Raw genomic sequence first — 5629 nt, forward strand, 5'->3', positions numbered from 1 at the left:
CGGGGCCATCCTCATGAAATCGGGCACTGGGAGTTTCCTGGGGATTGACAAGCGCCAGCTGTCCCTTGCGGTCCCTCTGCCCCATGGCTGCAGCAGGGAGGGTGGGCAAAGGGCAGAGGCGACTGTGGCCAGACCTGAAACTGAGACCCAGCTCTGGTTGGGAAAGAAACAAGGAAACAAAATAACTTGGGGACAGAGGGCGTGGGGTCATCAGAGCGGGCAAAGGCTGCCCAGGAGTTGTAAATCAGAGCCGCTCCCGGCTTTATGAGGCCGATTTGGGGTTGAGCCTGGACTTCGCCCAGGAAGGAGTGCTGGCAGCACACGGGGCGCCAGTTGTGGGCCCCGGATGATAAGAAGCCTCGGTGAAAAGACCATGGACTTGGGGCCACGAAGACTGGGGCGCCCAGGTGAGCGGGCGTGGGACACTCTCCAGAGCCCTGCCCAAGGTGGATGCCAGGCAGGGCCCCAGCCTCCAATTGGCTCCCGCCCCCTGTAACAGCAACTCCATGTGGAAGTGTCCACTGATTCCAGTGGGGCTGCTGTTATCTGGGGCGAGGGCCGGTACCCACGAAGAAGGAGAGGCAGGTGCTGCCCAGCAGACCAGCCAGGACTACCGTGGCGACGCTCCCAGGCCAGATGGTGGCGGGTGGTGGAGGGCTGTCGGTGGGCTGCTGAGACCGAGTGCACAGGGCTCTGACCTATGAATTGACAGCCAGTGCTCTCGTCTCCCCTCTGGCTGCCAATTCCATAGGTCACAGGTATGTTCGCCTCAATGCCAGCCACCAGGACCTGCGGGGTAGGGGCGGGCCAGGGGTGTCCAGCAGTCCGCGGAGACCCTGCGACCCCAGTGCAGCACTCATGGTCCCACCTCCCTCCGTCTCATTCCCCGAGATGAGCCTGAACAGCTTCAGTCCCACCCCTGCCCTGCCTGCCCTGCGGCACCTCTATGCTTTGCCCATGCGATTCCCTTGGGCTGCAACACTCTTCCTAGGTTATTTGCCAGGCTCACTAATCCTTTCAAGCTCCATCCAAGCATTTGCTGCCTCCAGAAGGCCTTCTTGAAGCTTCTAAGTCCCCACCTGGGCACCCCACGCTGTGCTGCCCCAGAGCACTGCCGTCTCGGAGCCCTGGCGCTGGTTTCTGTTTGTGTCTCGCTCCTCTCCCCATCTGTGAGCTCAGTTCCCAGCCCAGGTGCGTGCTCAGTGTTTGCTGAACCGATCCTGAGCCTTTGTCTTGCACCCTGAGGAAGCACCCACTGACATGCAATGTGGCCAAGGGGGGCTGAGTGCTCTGGGTCCAGTGTTTGTGCTGGAGCCCCCCACCCAGGACAGGGGCCCTGAGTCAGCCTCCCCATCTGCTTCCTGCTCTCCCCTCCTTTGCCAGTCTCATCTCCCTGGAGCACAGCCCTGTGGTTGGTGGAGCAGCTTCTCCAGTCCCTGGGATTCCTAAGAGGGCCCAGGACCCCAGCTGCTGGTAGAGGAAGAGCAGCCAACCCAGGACAAGACAGCTGACCGCACCCCTGTCCCGCCTCCCACAGAAGCCTCATTTCCACCTATTTCTTTGTGGTTTTTGTTTGTTCGTTTGTTTGTTTTGAGATAGAGTCTTACTCTGTTGCCCAGGCTGGAATGCAATGACGCGATCTCCGCTCACTGCAACCTCTGCCTCCCGGGTTCAAGTGATTCTCCTGCCTCAGCCTCCCAAATAGCTGGGATTACAGGCATGCACCATTACACTCAGCTAATTTTTGTATTTTTAGTAGAGATTGGGTTTCACCATGTTGGCCTGCCTGGTCTCGAACTCCTGACCTCAGATGATCTGCCCACCTCGGCCTCCCAGAGTGCTGGGATTACAGGCATGAGCCACCACGCCCAGCCCCACCTGTTTCTTATACAACGGAGTTCTGAGGAAATTTTCCTTTTTTTTTTTTTTTTTTTTCCTGAGACAGGGTCTTGCTTGCTCTGTCACCCAGGCTGGAGTGCAGTGGTACAATCACAGCTCACTACAGCCTCCACCTCCCAGGGCTCACACAATCCTCCCAACTAAGCCTCCCAAATAGCTGAGACTACAGGCATGTGCCACCATGCCTGGTACATTTTTGTATTTTTCATAGAGATTCACCATGTTACCCAGGCTGGTCTCAAATTCCTGGTGTCAAGCAGTCCTCCTGCCTCAGCCCCTGAAACTGCTGGGATTACAGGCATGAGCCACTGTGCCCTGTCGGAATTTTTCATTTGAATAAAAAGGTTTCTGGTACTAAAACATAAAATTTGTAAAATGGGAAATAGAGACCTAGGAATAAATGTCAAATTGCTTAATAATAGGCGTTGGCTATTGAGCCCTTTCTTTCTGCTGGGCACGCACATCCAGGACCTGGTCCTCCTGGCATCCATCATGAACCTGTTTGGGAGGGGAGGACACAGGCTCAGACAGGGTGCACATTTGCTGAAGTCACAGAGCAAGTCCGTCTCCTTCTGAGGACTGTAGGCAGCCGGCAAACATCTGGCCCCTAAGACAGTGTCTCTCCCCTTCCCACAGGCAGCTCTGCTCACGCTGTCCTGGCTGCTCCGAATCCCTGGGCCCCGATCGGCCCCTGCCACGGCCCAGCTCAGCAACCCCTCCCTGCAGACCGTCCCATGACTGTGCAGGCCCTGCTCCCCTCTCTGCCCACACCCGACTTTGTGGGCCTCTCCTGCCACCCTTATCTCATTCCCTGCAGAGTTAAGGAGCCCTGTGTGCTTATCTAATCCTGTGCTGGTCTCAGACTCCTTGAGGGCAAGGTCCACGACTTACTCATCCTCCCTGGCTGCTTCCCCCACCCACCAGCATAGTAGGTGTTCAGGATACATGGGCTGGATGCTGGGGCCCTGGACTCTAACCCCCTTGGGGCTGTCAGGCCTCAGACCCAGAGCACTGGCTTAGGGTGAAAGGGGTGCAGACAGCAGCCACCCTGCCCTGGGGGTCCTCCTGCATCTGCTTCTGCAGAGCACTGTGATCCCACAAAGGCCTGCGAGGGCTATTGGAGACCTGTTCCAACATTAGCAAGGCAGATCCAGCACCCTCCCCCTGGCTCCTTGACCCCACTGACCTGTGTCCTTCACCCAGCAGGCCCTGGGCCCATGCACATTTCCCTGGCATGGGCCTCACCTCCAACCCCTCTCAGAATTCCTCAAGACCTGCCCAAGGGTCACTCCCTCCCGGACCCCTGCCTGGCCCCCCCGTCCCACCCCCCATTATCCCACTCACTGGTTCCTTGGATGCTCTGTGGCTGTGATGTTAGCGCCCCCATCACACCCCATCACCCACACCGGCCTATTTCCCCCACCAGCCTGAGAGCCCCCAGGAGTGGCAGCCACTGACTTTTTTCCTATAGCCTCAGAGACTCAAAGGAGGCACTTTAATAAAATGCACAGGGAAGGACTGGCCTTGTGCATGAGCAAAGTTGCTTAGGGAGGGAGCCTAGACACAGTGGGGCGGTGAGCACAGAGCTGGCGGTGGGAGGCCTCAGCAGTATTGTCTTTGTCCCATCGTCCACACCGCACGTGTATGAACCGCGAGGCTGACAGAGGCCCTGAGAGGTTGTGCAGATTGACTGTACACCAACTTCAGAGAGAGAGGGCCCAGGCGGGGAGGAGGAAAGCCTCCCTGGGAGAGGTGGGTGTGAGGTCGGCGTTTGCTGAGGTGAACCCCAGAAACAGGTCGTGAGCACTGGAGGAGGAAGATGCCAGGGGCAAAGATGCAGGAAGGGGACCGAGGCGCAGGGCAAGCGGGAACAGCTTCCTCTTCTGCAAGACTTACTCCCGGTGGCTACCACCAGGGGGCGCCCCGGGCACCCCCTCCCAAGCGGGGCGGGGCCAACCCTCCCCACCGCGCTGCTCGTAAGGCCTCGGGGAGCAGCCCCTGGGTCCGCCTTCCCCGGGTCGTCTAGAACTGCGTCTGGCCTGGCTGGGACACTGTCCTGGGCCGAGGGCACAGCCTGGGTGCCAGCGTTCTACACACGGTTGCAGATCTCAGGCGCGCACTGCCTTCCCCAAGGTGGCCCTGGTAGGACTCTTCCCGCTGTGGTGTGTATAAAACATCACTGTATAATGTATATTCATAGAATTTACAATGAGTCCCCATGTAACCTTGCAGAGCCCCCAAATGTGCCCTTCCAGGTCCCCCCGCACATGGTCAGCACAGTTCTGAGTGTTATGGTAATCACTTCCTCTCCTTTCTCTGGGATTTACTACCCTGTACACTGCCCCAAACTGTCTGGGAGCATTTTGTCTGGATTTGTTATTAATGTAAATGGAATCACGGTGCCGTGTCTAAGTCTCATGCAGTTGCTGGAGCCGAAGTTTCTTCACTCTTGTTCACTGCCGTATAGTGAAGAGAACACTTGGGGTTATTATGAGCGCTGTTATTATGAGCACTGCTGGGGTTATAATGAGTATTGCAACTCACAGATTAAACTGCAGAGCGCTTCTCCAGTAGGGACTGCCAGGCCATGGAGTGGCGGACCTAACACTGGACCAGGGCACATGGTGCCTAATAAAGGATAGCTGGGTACAGGCCTGCCTTTATTTTGTTTTTCCTCTTTCTTTTTTTTTTTGTTTTTTGAGATAGAGTCTCACTGTGTTGCCCAGGCTGGAGTGCAGTGGCTCGATCTTGGCTCACTGCAAGCTCCGCCTCCCGGGTTCAAACGATTCTCCTGCCTCAGCCTCCCAAGTAGCTGGGATTACAGGCACCCACCACCATGCTCAGCTAATTTTTGTATTAGTAGAGACGGAGTTTCACCATGTTGGCCAGGCTGGTCTTGAGCTCCTGATCCCACGGGATCTGCCCACCTCGGCCTCCCAAAGTGCTGAGATTACATGTGTGAGCCACCATGCCCGGCCGCCTTTCTGTTTTTCTTTTTGACAATGATGACAGCTTCAGAAAAGTTGCAAGAGAAGTACAAACAACATCCATATACCATTTATTTTGATTCATTGACAGTTAACACTTTGCAATTGTGTGTGTGTGTATATATATATGTATATGTGTGTGTGTGTATATATATGTGTGTGTATATATATACGCATATATACACACACACACACACACACATATATATATATATATATATATATATATATATATTTAGACTGAGTTTCGCTCTTATTGTCCAGGCTAGAGTGCAATAGCACGTTCTTGGCTCACTGCAACCTCTGCCTCCCAGGTTTAAGCGATTCTTCTGCCTCAGCCTCCCAAGTAGCTGGGATTACAGACATGCGCCACCATGCCTGGCTAATTTTTGTATTTTTAGTAGAGACGGGGTTTCTCCACGTTTCTCGAACTCCTGACCTCAGGTGATCCACCTGCCCGACCCCCAAAGTGCTGTGATTACAGGCATGAGCCACCGTGCCCGGCCTGCAATAATATTTGCTCCCTTTTCTCTCTCTTGCACCTACATACACACATACACACACAAACATATTTTCTGAACCATTGGAGAGTAAGTTACATAAGTCCTAGCCCTTTACCCTTAAATATTTCAACATGTATCTCCTAAGAAAAATGACATTTCTTACGCAACCACAATACAGTTACCAAATTCAGGCCTGGTGACAGTGATGCAATGCTATTATTTAACATACAGTCCACTTTC

General features: G+C 54.8%; 2 non-coding genes across 2 annotated transcripts; both read left to right on the plus strand.

Moving 5' to 3' along the window:
* The first annotated feature begins 477 nt into the window (after nt 1-477).
* MIR194-2 (microRNA mir-194-2) lies at nt 478-562 on the plus strand. The gene has a single exon (NR_032438.1). It is a non-coding gene; the product is annotated as a microRNA mir-194-2 (primary transcript).
* Nucleotides 563-670: 108 nt separating this feature from the next.
* Nucleotides 671-780, plus strand: MIR192 (microRNA mir-192). Its single transcript, NR_032435.1, has one exon. It is a non-coding gene; the product is annotated as a microRNA mir-192 (primary transcript).
* Nucleotides 781-5629: the final 4849 nt, after the last annotated feature.

The sequence above is a fragment of the Macaca mulatta genome, chromosome 14 (genome assembly GCF_049350105.2).
Source record: "Macaca mulatta isolate MMU2019108-1 chromosome 14, T2T-MMU8v2.0, whole genome shotgun sequence".
Lineage (NCBI taxonomy): Eukaryota > Metazoa > Chordata > Mammalia > Primates > Cercopithecidae > Macaca > Macaca mulatta.